We start from the raw sequence: 17,216 nt of genomic DNA, 5'->3' as shown, positions 1-17,216 counted from the left end.
TCTGACGTAAGACTGATATCGCGAAGAGATATATGATTTCAGATAAGAATAGTTATGAAAATATCTTCAGAAATATCGAGGATATTTATAATAAAAGATACGATGATATCTTAGAATTTCTAATATCGAAGGATGATGATGAAGATTTATTCGTAAGAGTTTAGAGTCAGGAGCAAGGTATTCGTTAATAACTTCAGCAGACACTGAGTCGTTTGGATTCTTTGGAGGCAGGTTTAGTCTTTGGGATTTGTCTACAGCCTCCTTCATGGTTTGCTCACTCCGTTTTCCAGTTCCAACTTTTCTGAGCTTTGCCAACATACTATACTTTATCATCAATATTCTGATAGTTAAGGTCGTTTACGGTTGTCTACAGTTTCTGCTACTTCATTCAGCTTTTTCAACATTCCGAGTATTGATTCGCAGACTGGGTGCTTTTTTGAGTTCCAGAATGGAAGATCATAATTCTAAGAGATGAATGTTATATGTATACATATAATTGTTGATGTAGAAACGTTACTAGATTCAAAATACTGATTGCTAATTCTGGGTATTTGATATGGTAATTCTTGTTACAAGATGCGGATGAGTATATGATAGGGTTTTGATGAACAAATATAATGATTCTCTAGAGAGACTTAAGCCAATGAGTAATGAAGTTACTGGTAAGTTTACTTCTAATATGATAGGATATAGACGGTTCCCTGTTAACGATAAAAGAGCACGCGTATATATCAAGGTTATAATAGGGTTGTTTCGAACGAAAAGTGGAAGTTGACTTGCTGGAGCTGTGACAAAACTGACTATTGTGAAAAAGAATTGCAATGTTATTTTCAGTAACAACAATGCCAAAGGAGCTATCACAGATACGTGTTAAACATTTACTCAGGTTTCGAGTGTTTCAGGTGCATAACTATATGTATAAATCTTTCCTTCCGTAGATGAGATGTAGTTGGTTCATCCTCTCGATTGAGGTGTTTTCAAGAATCATGAAAGGTTTGAACGCAGATTGTAATCGTCAAGATACAAATGAGGTTTAAGATGAAATCAAGTGGCAAACTTGAAGGAATGTTTTGTTTCATATGTTATAATCAATATTTTAATTCATTTTAATTGTCCAATGTTGATAGTCCACAATTAGTAATTCAATAATTCATATATATAGTTTAATATATAATATTCGAATTAATTATTACGTATCGTGACTCGTATACATGTCTCAGACTCGATCACAACTCAAGGTATATATATTATTTTAGAATCAACCTCAACCCTGTATAGAGAACTCGATCATTGCTGCATATAGAGTGTCTATGGTTATTCCAAATAATATATATAGATGACGTCGATATGATATGTCAAAACATTGTATACGTGTCCCGATATTTAAAGTTCATAAAAATAAATAATAGAAATTAAATGATGATAAATAAAATTGCGAGAATTAAAATTGTGATAAATAAATTGCGATAAATAAATGTAAATAGGAATTAACAGTTAGCTAGGAACCGTTAGCTAGGATTTTGTTAGCGTGGTTTCTTAACAAAATTTCTCATAGTTAAATTTGTTTGATTCTAACAAATTTTATTTTGTTATATATTTTCTTCATTATACCACTTGTTGGATCCTCATAGGTCAAAATCTAAATAGGAAGTTGAACGAAAATGGTTATTCTGCGGTGAACGGATACGTATATCTGTGGATGTAAGTAGGATAGTAAATGACTGTTGAATCATATTCGAAGAATGTACAGTGTAACTTATTAATGTGAAATTTAAATATTCCTTGGGTATTACCTACCCGTTAAAATATTTTCACCATTAACAGTTTTTACAAAAGAATTTTAAATTACCTTCTTTATGAAAATATACTTACATATATATTTTCTTCAGATGTAACTATGGATTTAATGAGTTAATATGATATTAAACTCATATGATTTACCGTTAAAAAAAATATTTAATCTCTAAAACATTAGAGATTACATATTCGCCATGTCGAACGAAGATAAATAATGTAGAACGTCATGTACAGACTGTGAGTTTGAGGCGTGTAGTATTGAGGCTTGTGATGCGGATGTTGTTGTTGGTGGTACTGGTGTTGCCGGTGCTGTTGCTGAAGCTGGTAGGTTTTACATCACGTTTTCCAAATTGATTACTCGAGTGTGAAGCTCGTTGACTTCTTCCATTACTCCAGGATGATTGTCGGTCAAAACGAGTGGATGAATAAGGTTTAGAATTGTGGATAGAATATAATCGTGACGAGTTACTCTAGAAATGAGAGAAAAAATGGTGTCTCTAACAGGTTCGCCGGTAAGTGCTTCAGGTTCTTCGCCAAGAGGGAAATATGGTGGATGGAAGGGATCACCTTCTTCTTGTCTCCAATGATTAAGTAGGCTACGAACCCGTCGGATGAATTGATGATGACTGATTTGTTGATCCATTCCGGTTACACTGCTTTCGGAGCTCATGTGACGATCCGGAAATTTCTGACCAAATTTAAGCTTAATCTTTAACTGATTTCGACACGATAAGCAATGTCTGTTAAACCGAGTCTCAAAATTTTTGAACTGCTTACATGGATTCAGTTAACTTCGACTGCTCTCGATGATTCACGAACAATTAATTGTAAATAGATATGTGTGTATGTAAATATAAATAGTAATTCAAAATCTAATTTGAAGTATTATTTGTTGTTGTTATTAAAAATTAATAAAATAAAAATAGTATATTATAATAATATTTGTTTAAAATATATCTATATATAAATAAGGTATATTAAATTAAATATTAAATAATTGTAATAGTCGTCTGATGTTCCGATTGATATTAAGCAAGTTAAATTCAAACATATGTAATTTTAAAATAAACGGTGATACGAAAATGAGTTCTATAAATTTTAGACTTATTAAAAATATATTTAGGAACTATTTGTTGAATTTTAAAAGTTTTTATATTTTACTTGGGGTTGGGAGTGGATAATTAATGTAAATTTTATTTAATAGTTAATGATCGAATTTTATACCATAATGACCCAAAATAAATAAATATAGTTAATTTAAAAATATGAGATTTTTCTGAATACTTTTGTCCGCCATTGATTTACAACGGAGCATGAAATTTAGTCCGTGATAGATGGCGTCTAAGGAAACGTTTTCAATTGGTTATTTATTATTATTATTAAATTATATCAATGTCTTTGTCTATTCGTTCTATGTAGTCTATATTTTCATAAATAAGAATACATCACCACCACCACATGTATACACTTTCTGTTTTCTATCTTTTCAATCAAACATCCACATCCAAATATTTCGACCGTGATTTACTTTGGATACTGTGATAAATTGAAGTTATGTAACACTATTTTTGGATGATTCCATCCACTATCATTAACATTATATATAATAAAGAAAGATAAATGATACTATCAAACAATCGAATCCTAATTTTGTTTCCTTTTCCAATTCATTCCACCCACTAAATTATTACTAATAATTTATTGAATCATTATTGTTCTAATAACTAAATATCCTATATATCTATATCTAATATTTATATACATATAATGATAGTATACATATGGTGATGCAAATTGAAAACACTTTTTCTTTTCATCTCCTCCTTCATGTTTTGTCGACCAAGCAACACCACAATGTACCATCCCACCACCGGCCAACTCCTTCCATCATCCACAAATCAAGAAAACCACAACTGCCACCTCTCAACCTCCTAACATTCACCCAATTTAAACTCGCTTAAACGACAACTTAGATCAGTGGCCAAAGTGTCTTTCTCTTTCACACACCCACCACAACCATCACCTTGATATTTTTCTTAACCATCTACTAAACCTACATCCACCATCTTCATCATCTCAAACTTCCAACACCCTCACAACACCAACGGAAACCAAACACCACCTCACGGTCACCACCTTTGGCCCATCACTACCATCGACCAACATCACTTAGACTCTTCCTACGTGCACGGTGACCAAAAACTTACCATGATTGAACGCCCTTTATCTTTAATGACACGGTCTTTAATGTCCCAGGAAAAACCATAAGATCATAATCATCCAACTCAACAATGCACTCCACCTCTGATTTGTTCTTAACCTTACTACCGTCATTCACTGCATCTGCAAACGATGAACCTTTAGGATATTTTTTTTTATTTTCTTCGAGGAATACCAACAGATGCATTAAGTTCGAAGAGAACCAGACTCTTTCTTATTGTCTCAAGAAAACCTAGCCGGTGACACATAAATATGATGACTACCGATCAAAATCAGTGATAATTTCCTTGCAAAATCATCCTCCTTATCGACACCTGTAAACCTCAAGAAACCAAATCTTTTTTTCCTACCTTCAATTTCTTATAAGGAATGAAGACATCAATGATCCTCCCATACGATTCAAATTCCAGCCAAAGTCGTTTGGCATTCACGCAATCAAGGATCATACAACAAAGAAGAAGACGAGTTATTGATTGTGAGGTCGATGATGAATCTCGAAGATGGAGATGATGGTATGATTGCAAAGAAAATTGATTAATGATGATGATGATGACTAAAGTAATATAGATAATGATGATAAACAAAAGGATGATTAGATAATTCGGTGTGGTGGGGATAGAAAATAAAGACATGATGAATTGATGATGACTGCGTATACATTTTTTTTGTGCTGCCCTTCGATTGTTTTAAACACCAACGAAACCCACATCTTTTACTTAGTCTTAGTTAATTGCTGGGCTGTCTTTTCTCTTGTTGTTTGGGCTGTGGAGACTTGGGCCAAGAACCGGCTCCTAATCGCTGTGAAATACCGATAATGCTATCTGATATCATTAATTTTAATAAAAGACAATGATGAATGTGATTCATAATAAGATGGTGAAGATGATGATAATAGATGATGATGATTCTGATTTAATGACGATGATGAGTTAATTAGAAGAAGAAGAAAAAATAATTACGGGTTATATAATATTTCGTTAGGAGTTAATACAGAAAGGAGGTGACAGAAAAATGGTTAGGGATGCTTTTGGGTTACAAGAGGTTGCGGGTTCGAGTCCCCTCGTGGGCAGTTTATTTTTTAGCCTATTTTAAGGTAGTTACTACTACACTAATATAAACATTATACTCTTTATTATTATCATTAAAATGAGCATTAGGATTATTATTACTACTATTATTATTAATATTATTATTAGTATTACCCTTAAAATTATCATTTTTAAAATTATTATTATTAACAAAAGTATTTTTTATTAAAATTATGATTTTCATTATCATTATAAGTATTATTTTTTTACTAACATTAATATTACTATTATTACTATTATTATCACTTTTATTATTTTTATTATCATTATTAACATATAACATTTTTATCATTGTATTATTAGTATTATCATTATTATTAAAGTATTATCATTTTTATTATTATCATTACTATTATTATTTAAGTATTATTATAATTATTATTTTAACAAACAAATGTTATTTATATAAAAATATATTACAAGTCAACTAATATTACATACTAATATGTTTTAACTATTATATTACCATTTATATTGATAAAATTTCAATTAAATTATATATCATACATTCATTATAAGTATAATTATATTTAAGGATACTAATTTTAATAAATTATAAAATATAAGTAAACTTAGTTGATTTAGTTGATTAAATGTGATATATATTAATATATATGCAACTTATATAGGTTCGTGAATCCAAGGCCAACGTTCAATTCTGTTGTATGAATATTTTTACTACAAAATATTGGATCGTGAGTTTCATTTGCTCCCTTTTTAAATGCTTTTGCAATATATATTTTTGGCACTGAGAATACATGCGCTGCTTTTATAAATGTTTTACGAAATAGACACAAGTGATTGAAACTACATTCTATGGTTGGATTATCAAATCGAATATGCCCCTTTTTAGCTTGGTAGCCTAAGAATTAGGGAAATGGCCCCTAATTGACGCGAATCCTAAAGATAGATCTATGGACCTTGACACGTCCCATTCGGGTTACGAATGCTTTAGTAATTCGATTATCATGTCCGATGAGAGTCCCGGAGTGATGGGGATATTCTATATGCATCTTGTTAGTTCGGTTATCAAGCATTCACCATATGAATGATTTTTATCTCTATGCAGTTTGCGAAATGCCTGATATGAGATGTATATTTATGAGAAAAGGAGATGAAAATCTTGTGGTCTATTAAAATGATAAAAATGAATGTTTATGATAAACTAATGAACTCACCAACCTTTTGGTTGACACTTGAAAGCATGTTTATTTTCAGGTATTAAGGAAACCTTCCGCTGTACATTTGCTCATATTAGAGATATTACTTGGAGTCATTCATGACATATTTCAAAAGACGTTGCATTCGAGTTGTCGAGTTCATCAAGATTATTACTAAGTCAATTATAGTTGGATATATTACGAAATGGTATGCATGCTGTCAACTATCGATGAAATGAAAGTTTGTCTTTTAAAAACGAATGCAATATTTGTAAAATGTATCATATAGAGGTCAAGTACCTCGCGATGTAACCAAATGTAATGTATTCGTCCAGATAGATTAGGATGGGTCGTTAGAGTTGGTATCAGAGCGGTGGTCTTAGCGAACCAGGTCTTGCATTAGTGTGTCTAACTGATAGTTGTTTAGATGCATTAGTGAGTCTGGACTTCGATCGTGTCTGCATGTCAAAAGTTTTTCTTATCATTTCGTGTCGAAAATTACCTGCTTATCATTCTTAGGGAATCACTTGCTTATCATTCTTAGTCTAGACACATCTTACTGCATTGATTGCATGAATAGTGTATAGATGAAAGGACCCGTTCATATACATTATAAACGATTCACATTAGTTGATTACATCGCGAGGTATTTTGACCTCTATATGATACATTTTACAAATATTGCATTCGTTTTTAAAAGACAAACTTTCTTTACAACAAAACTTGACGGCATGCACACCATTTCATAATACATCCAACTATAATTGACATAATAATAATCTTGATGAACTCAATGACTCGAATGCAACGTCTTTCAAAATATGCCATGAATGACTCCAAGTAATATCCTTAAAATGAGCTAATGCACAGCGGAAGATTTCTTTAATACCTGAGAATAAACATGCTTTAAAGTGTCAACCAAAAGGTTGGTGAGTTCATAGGTTTATCATAACAATCATTTCAATATATTAATAGACCACAAGATTTCCGTTTATAAATATATGTACACTCGCAAGTGTATAAGAGTATTCTATAAATTGTAGGCACCCGGTAACAAGCCTTAACGTTCATGTTTTACCCTCTGAAGTACACCAGATCAGGTGTGTTTAAAATAACCTCAAAGTACTAAAGCATCCCATAGTCAGGATGGGGTTTGTCAGGCCCAATAGATCTATATTTAGGATTCGGGCCTACCGTACATAGACAAGTAGTTTAATGTTACCAAGCTAAGGGTATATTTCTGGTTTAAACCCACGTAGAATTAGTTTTAGTACTTGTGCCTATTTCGTAAAACATTTATAAAAACAGCGCATGTATTCTCAGTCCCAAATATATATATAAAAGGGAGCAAATGAAACTCACCATACTGTATTTCGTAGTAAAAATACATATAACGTCATTTAACAAGTGCAAGGTTGGCCTCGGATTCACGAACCTATATTAATTATATATATTTATATGTTAGTCAATATTTGTCTAACAATTTTTGGTCAAGTCATAGTGTACCACAATCCTAATGCTCGAGACTAATATGCAAAAGTCAACAAAAGTCAACTTAACCCAAAATGACTTCTAAAATTTATACGTGTTTATTATATAACTTAACTATAGTCGTTTTATATATTTAAATATATTTATTAGATTTTATAATAATAAAAGTCATTTATTAATAAAAATTTATATTAACGTTTATATATGATAAAATATACTTTTATATATCTTAAGTAGTAAAATTTATAAAGTTCACTTAATATCTTAAAACTATAGTGGTAAGTATTATTAATGTAATTATATTACGCATGGTGAAAAATATCTTTGTATCCCCTATTTATTTGATAAAATAATATTGATCATAATAATAATAAGTAAAAGTTGTATTATTTTGTAATAATAATTATTATTATTCTATAACAATATTTAGATTTACTAAAAATGTTATTATGATAAAATGATAATACTAACATAATAGTAATAATGATATTTTATAATAACAATGATATTTCTATTAAAATAATAACGACGATAGTAATAATAATCATTTTAACAATAATACTAAAATTCAGTTGACTATAACTTCAAATCCGTTCATCGAAACCATTCGATATCTAAATGAAAAGTTCTTAATTTTTTCGCTAGCTTTCCAATGACATGCATTTCATATACCCTATCTCAGTAGCATATGTATCTAATTCAGGATTCAACAAACCTATCTAAGGACAATATCGAATGTACAAGCATGCATAATCCTATATACTCGAGCACTAGTCAGGGATACAATATTGATATATAAAAGTTAAGTTATGAGTGCTCACGTATCAATATTGAGATTCAATATTGCAGGAAAGTACGTAGACGCAACGGAGATGATAAACACTAGATTGACCTCACGAGCATACCCATGAACCATACCCATCACCTCCATAGCTATAACCCATAATTTCCTTAGCTTCGACTCATTCAAAAAACTATTTTGAAATCACTCGGACATCACTCCGTCGTAATATTTTATGTATACTAATAATATCTTGAAATAATACAGAGCAAATATATATATATATATATATATATGTAAATCGATAGAGAGAGTTTAGAGAAATATATTTTTAAGTTTCTATGAAATAATGAAACCTATTGAATTCTATTTATAATAGATTTTTGAATTATTAAAGTGAATTATTAAAGTATGAATTATTAAAGTGAATTATTAAAGTATGAATTATTAAAGTGAATTATTAAAGTATGAATTATTAAAGTGAATTATTAAAGTATGAATTATTAAAGTGAATTATTAAATTATGAATTATTAAAGTGAATTATTAAAGTATGAATTATTAAAGTGAATTATTAAAGTTAAAGTAAAGTAAAAGTAAAGTAAAGGTAAAGTTAAAGTATAGTAAAAGTATAAAAACTATGTATGTATAATACACGTATAAATATATATAATATTAATTTAAATCGTTATATATATTTAATGAAATAAAATATAAATATCGTTATATTTATTATACTGGTTAAGTAATGAGTTGTCAAAAGTGATTCTAGATATTTATAAAAGTTATATACGTTTTAATAATAAAGTTCTTTTTAAACTGAAAACGTTTTTGTACGTTTGAAAATAGATTAATAGAATATTATGGAAACCAATTCTCCACTAGCTTTTGTCTAACTTTCGTAAATGACACTTTTTATTTTTATTTATAAATAGCTTTACAAATTATTTTGAATATCGTTAAGAGGAATAGATTTTTCAAATCATAGTGGACCTCTCAACAGAGACTTGTAATCATAATTCAATGTTTCTGATAATTCAATCATTTAATATTTTTTTTTTATTTTGTCGATAATCATATTGAAACAAATACGTTCATATAAAGCATTATACTTTTAAATACTTTGTTGACATTTTCAATTTATAACATATACACATATACATACATATTCATATATGTTCATTTAATGGTTCGTGAATCATTGGAATTTGGTCGAGGTTTAAATGAATGTATAAACATAGTTTAAAATCCTTGAGATTTAACTTAACAAACATTGCTTATCGTGTCAGAATAATATAAAGATAAAGTTTAAATTTAGTCAGAAATTTCTGGGTCGTCACAGTACCTACCCGTTAAAGAAATTTCGTCCCCGAAATTTGATAGAGGTCGTTATGGCTAACAATGAGAATGTTATTATGACGATTATGAAGTTTTATCATGTCTAAGAAGTATGGATAAAATAATTCGATTACTCAAAGCGCATGAGGGAAGTTATCGTAAATGAAGGAAATATGATTATAGTGATTCGTCATATCTTTTGACGTCATCACAATTGATCTCCGAATTTAAAGAAAATCTTTGTAATCTATGTTGGATTTGATGCTTCGGTGATTAAGGAGATTATGATTCTCTTTGAATTAATACGATAATCCATCTTGATTTCTCCGTCGGGTATTTCACTATAAATCCACCTCCTTCATTTCCTTACAACTCACACCTTCTATTCTTTCTCCCTCAACTCATATTTTAATGTATTTGTCAATATGCTTCATCCAGTACTGATTCTCGATATACTCCTCACTTTCATATCTGTCGTTCTTCTTTTTCATCTGCCTCCGGAAGAATCTATTTACTTCTACTATACTCTCGGTTTTATAGTATTTTTAGTTCTTCCGTGTCTTTATATTGCTATATGCATCGATATATACGGTTTATAATTTTTGGGTGGTTGTTGGGTTTTATATCTTCCCTTATATTTCAAAGCCCCTGCTTTTGTCTTATATAATCATTGACATCCACAGTTAATGCTCCCTTCTATTTGCTGTGATTTATACTCCAATTTCTATTTTGGAGTTTTGTCCTTTTGTTTCTTCTTCTTGCGATTAAGCAACGTTTGTAATGGTCAAGTATTCGCAGATATGAATTTCAGAATGAACATAGTTAATGTTCTAAGAAGGAAATGGTAATGGCACGATCTTGATTTGTTAATTTACCAGAATACCCTGAAAAGACCGAATCATCAAGAAAATATATTCTTCATATTTTTAGAGATTAAATAGAATACAAGAGTCGTGTAACATGGAACATGATGACGGCATGGTCTGTGAATCATCATGTCCCATTAGAAACTCAGCATGACTTACTGTAATATAATCACGTTGATCAAGTGTCATTATATTATACTAACTCATGCTTCAGTTCCCAACACTACTTCAAAACATTCATAATTTAAACTCGAAAGTTTATAGAATATAGAAACTAATAGTTTCTTATATGATGTAACACTGATAGCGCAAAGAGATAAATGACTTCAGATAAGATTAGTTGTGAAAATATCTTCAGAAATATCGCGGATATTTATAATGAAAGATATGATAATATCTTAGAATTTCTAATATTGATGGATGATGATGAAGATTTGTCTGTAAAGGTTTAGAATAAAGAGTAAGGTATTCGTTAATGACTTTAGCAGGCACTGAATCATTTGGATTCTTTGAAAGCAGATTTAGTCTTTGTGATTTGTCCACAGCCTCCTTCATAGTCTGTTCAATCCGTTTTCCAGTTCCAAACCTTCTCTTTTTCTCAGCTTTACCACCTTACTATTCTCTGTCATCAAACTTTTTCATGTTAAGATCGTTTACAGTTTTTGATGCTTCGTCAGCATTTCAAGAACTACTTTGCAGTTCAAAATATTTTTCAGAACTTCACATTCAAAGTATGTAAGTCCAGGAGATAGACGTTTTACGTACACATATAACTATTGGTGTAGACATGCTGCGAGATTTCAAAATACTGGTTACTATTTTTCGGTGATTCGTATGACAATTCTCGTTACAAGATGCGAATGAGTAAATGATGTGATTTCAATAAATATAATGATTTTTCGAAAAGTCAAAGATAATTGAAGTTGTTGGTAAGTTTATTGCTAAGGTGGCGAGATATGAAAGGTCCCTAGTAACGATGACGAAAGGGCAACGTATCTATCGAGGTTATAGTAAGACTAGTTCGACTAAAAAGTCGAAGTTGACTTGCTGGAGCTGTGACAAAACTGTCTACTTTGAAAAGGAATTGAAAAGTCATTTTAACTAATAAATGCCAAAGGGTCTGACACGGATACGCATCGAACTATGACTTTGGCTTCGAGAGCTTTTAAGGTACATAAATGTGGGTAATATGTGGTTGGATCATCATCTCGATTGTTCATTGTTTGAAGTGTCTTCGAAAACTTCGGAGAGTTTGAACACAGTTTGTAATCGTTAATATACATATGATGTTCTAACACGGTTTTGAAGTCAAAGTATAGCTTTGAAAGATGTAGGAATCTAAGAGTGATGTCTTCTGTTAAATCATGACTTGGATTTTGATTTGTCAAAATCAGAATGCGTAATCAAATTTGGGTGAGAATGGTTGTTTTGATTTCTATACAAGAATGTATATTGTTGTGAGATTTTGGGAGTATAGTTGATGATTTGCTTAATCAGATTCGAAAAATGTAATATATTAATTGTGAATTTATATATCTCTCGGGTATTACCTACCCGTTAAAAAAAAAAATTTCAGAATTAATATTTTGTACAACAGAATTTTATTACAGTCTTTATGAAAATATATATGTGCATATTTTCTTCAGATGTAACATAGATTTAATGAGTTAATATTAAATTAAACTCATTTGATTTACAGTTGAAACTAGAACTGAATAATCCCTAAAGACTTTAGAAATTACATAACTTTTACGGAGTATTTATTCAATAAAATTGAAATTATGAATTAATACTTCGTTATTTGTTGGTGTTTGTAACCCTTGCACCATATTCTCTAAAGCCACTACTCGAGCGCGAAGCTCGTTGACTTCTTCTATTACACCGGGGTGATTGTCGGTTCGGACGAGCGGATCAATAAAATCTAGAATTTGATGTAGTATATAATTGTGACGAGATACTCTGAAAATGAGAGAGAAAATGGTGTTTCGGACCGGTTCACCGGTAAGTGCTTCAGGTTCATTGCCAAGAGGGCAATGTGGTGGATGGAAGGGATCACCTTCTTCTTGTCTCCAATTATTGAGGAGCTACGAACCTATCCCCAATTCATCCAGAATAGATGATGGCTAATTGGTTGATCCATTCCGGTCACACTGCTTTCGGAGCTTGAGTGGGATTCCATATCGGAATTCGAGGGACTAGAACTAATGACGAATTCCATTTAGTTCGATTGAATAAAGAATTTTTCGATATGAAATGATTTTTCGGCTATCGGGTGGTATTCTAATTACATAGAATATCTATATATATAGCGCAAAAGATTTCGTAGATTACGGAGGAAATTACGGGATATGTCAGGCAAAGTTTACAGTAACAGATACGCTAAGATATGAATTTTGTCTATACATTATTCATGCAATCAATGCAGTAAGACGTGTCTAGACTAAGAATGATAAGCAGGGAATTTCCGACAAAAATGATAAGCAAAACTTTTGACATGCAGACACGGTCAAAGTCCAGGCTCATTAATGCATCCTAACGACTATCAGTTAGACACACTAATACAGACCTGGTTCGCTAAGACCACCGCTCTGATACCAACTGAAAGGACCCGTTCATATACATTATAAACGATTCACATTAGTTGATTACATCACGAGGTATTTTGACCTCTATATGATACATTTTACAAATATTGCATTCGTTTTTAAAAGACAAACTTTCTTTACAATGAAAGTTGACGGCATGCACACCATTTCATAATACATCCAACTATAATTGACATAATAATAATCTTGATGAACTCAATGACTCGAATGCAACGTCTTTCAAAATATGCCATGAATGACTCCAAGTAATATCCTTAAAATGAGCTAATGCACAGCGGAAGATTTCTTTAATACCTGAGAATAAACATGCTTTAAAGTGTCAACCAAAAGGTTGGTGAGTTCATAGGTTTATCATAACAATCATTTCAATATATTAATAGACCACAAGATTTCCGTTTATAAATATATGTACACTCGCAAGTGTATAAGAGTATTCTATAAATTGTAGGCACCCGGTAACAAGCCTTAACGTTCATGTTTTACCCTCTGAAGTACACCAGATTAGGTGTGTTTAAAATAACCTCGAAGTACTAAAGCATCCCATAGTCAGGATGGGGTTTGTCAGGCCCAATAGATCTATCTTTAGGATTCGCGCCTACCGTACATAGACAAGTAGTTTAATGTTACCAAGCTAAGGGTATATTTCTGGTTTAAACCCACGTAGAATTAGTTTTAGTACTTGTGCCTATTTCGTAAAACATTTATAAAAACAGCGCATGTATTCTCAGTCCCAAATATATATATAAAAGGGAGCAAATGAAACTCACCATACTGTATTTCGTAGTAAAAATACATATAACGTCATTTAACAAGTGCAAGGTTGGCCTCGGATTCACGAACCTATATTAATTATATATATTTATATGTTAGTCAATATTTGTCTAACAATTTTTGGTCAAGTCATAGTGTACCACAATCCTAATGCTCGAGACTAATATGCAAAAGTCAACAAAAGTCAACTTGACCCAAAATGACTTCTAAAATTTATACGTGTTTATTATATAACTTAACTATAGTCGTTTTATATATTTAAATATATTTATTAGATTTTATAATAATAAAAGTCATTTATTAATAAAAATTTATATTAACGTTTATATATGATAAAATATACTTTTATATATCTTAAGTAGTAAAATTTATAAAGTTCACTTAATATATTAAAACTATAGTGGTAAGTATTATTAATGTAATTATATTACGCGTGGTGAAAAATATCTTTGTATCCCCTATTTATTTGATAAAATAATATTGATCATAATAATAATAAGTAAAAGTTGTATTATTTTGTAATAATAATTATTATTATTCTATAACAATATTTATATTTACTAAAAATGTTATTATGATAAAATGATAATACTAACATAATAGTAATAATGATATTTTATAATAACAATGATATTTCTATTAAAATAATAACGACGATAGTAATAATAATCATTTTAACAATAATACTAAAATTCAGTTGACTATAACTTCAAATCCGTTCATCGAAACCATTCGATATCTAAATGAAAAGTTCTTAATTTTTTCGCTAGCTTTCCAATGACATGCATATCATATACCCTATCTCAGTAGCATATGTATCTAATTCAGGATTCAACAAACCTATCTAAGGACAATATCGAATGTACAAGCATGCATAATCCTATATACTCGAGCACTAGTCAGGGATACACTATTGATATATAAAAGTTAAGTTATGAGTGCTCACGTATCAATATTGAGATTCAATATTGCAGGAAAGTACGTAGACGCAACGGAGATGATAAACACTAGATTGACCTCACGAGCATACCCATGAACCATACCCATCACCTCCATAGCTATAACCCATAATTTCCTTAGCTTCGACTTATTCAAAAAACTATTTTGAAATCACTCGGACATCACTTCGTCGTAATATTTTATGTATACTAATAATATCTTGAAATAATACAGAGCAAATAAATATATATATATATATATATATATATATATATATATATATATATATATATATATATATATATATATATATATATATATATATATATATATATATATATATATATGTAAATCGATTGAGAGAGTTTAGAGAAATATATTTTTAAGTTTCTATGAAATAATGAAACCTATTGAATTCTATTTATAATAGATTTTTGAATTATTAAAGTGAATTATTAAAGTATGAATTATTAAAGTGAATTATTAAAGTATGAATTATTAAAGTGAATTATTAAAGTATGAATTATTAAAGTGAATTATTAAAGTATGAATTATTAAAGTGAATTATTAAAGTATGAATTATTAAAGTGAATTATTAAAGTTAAAGTAAAGTAAAAGTAAAGTAAAGGTAAAGTTAAAGTATAGTAAAAGTATAAAAACTATGTATGTATAATACGCGTATAAATATATATAATATTAATTTAAATCGTTATATATATTTAATGAAATAAAATATAAATATCGTTATATTTATTATACTGGTTAAGTAATGAGTTGTCAAAAGTGATTCTAGATATTTATAAAAGTTATATACGTTTTAATAATAAAGTTCTTTTTAAACTGAAAACGTTTTTGTACGTTTGAAAATAGATTAATAGAATATTATGGAAACCAATTCTCCACTAGCTTTTGTCTAACTTTCATAAATGACACTTTTTATTTTTATTTATAAATAGCTTTACAAATTATTCCGAATATCGTTAAGAGGAATAGATTTTTCAAATCATAGTGGACCTCTCAACAGAGACTTGTAATCATAATTCAATGTTTCTGATAATTCAATCATTTAATATATTTTTTTTTATTTCGTCGATAATCATATTGAAACAAATACGTTCATATAAAGCATTATACTTTTAAATACTTTGTTGACATTTTCAATTTATAACATATACACATATACATACATATTCATATATGTTCATTTAATGGTTCGTGAATCATTGGAATTTGGTCGAGGTTTAAATGAATGTATAAACATAGTTTAAAATCCTTGAGATTTAACTTAACAAACATTGCTTATCGTGTCAGAATAATATAAAGATAAAGTTTAAATTTAGTCGGAAATTTCCGGGTCGTCACAATAGACAAATTCATATCTTAGCGTATTTGCTAATTCATATCCTAGCGTATCTGTTACTGTAAACTTGCCTGACATATTTCGTAAATTCCTCCGACGGAGTCTTCTGTACTATATAGAGGTATTCTATGTAAAAAGAATATCATCTGATATTCGATAATCTTTTCATATCGAAAAATCCTTTATTCAATCGTACGAAATGGAAATCTCCACCAGTTCAAGTCCCTCGAATTCTGACATGGAGTCCCACTCAAGCTCCGAAAGCAGTGTGACCGGAATGGACCAACCAATCAGCCATCATCTATTCTGGATGAATTGGGGCTGGGTTCGTAGCCTACTTAGTCATTGGAGACAAGAAGAAGGCGATCCCTTTCATCTACCATATTGTCCACTTGGCGAAGAACCTGACGCACTTACCGGCGAACCTGTCCGCAACACCCTTTTCTCTCTCATTTCCAGAGTATCTCGTCATGATTATATACTAAACCAAATTCTAGATTTTATTTATCCGCTCGTCTGAACTGACAATCACCCTGGTGTAATAGAAGAAGTCAATGAGCTTCGCGCCCGGGTTACGGCTTTGGAGAATATGGTGCAAAGATTACAAGCACCAGCGGCAACACCGGCAGCAACAGTACCACCATCAGCAGCACCAGCAGCATAACCAGTACCACCAGCATAACCAGTACCACCATCAACAACATCAATAGTACCATCACCACCACCAACAGTAACATCCGCATCATACGTCTCAACATCACAATCCATACCTCGAACATCAACATCATACGCACCATAGAT

This window comes from Rutidosis leptorrhynchoides, chromosome 6 (assembly GCF_046630445.1).
Source record: "Rutidosis leptorrhynchoides isolate AG116_Rl617_1_P2 chromosome 6, CSIRO_AGI_Rlap_v1, whole genome shotgun sequence".
Lineage (NCBI taxonomy): Eukaryota > Viridiplantae > Streptophyta > Magnoliopsida > Asterales > Asteraceae > Rutidosis > Rutidosis leptorrhynchoides.
The sequence above is the reverse complement of the archived record's forward strand: the minus strand, read 5'-3'. Positions refer to the sequence as shown.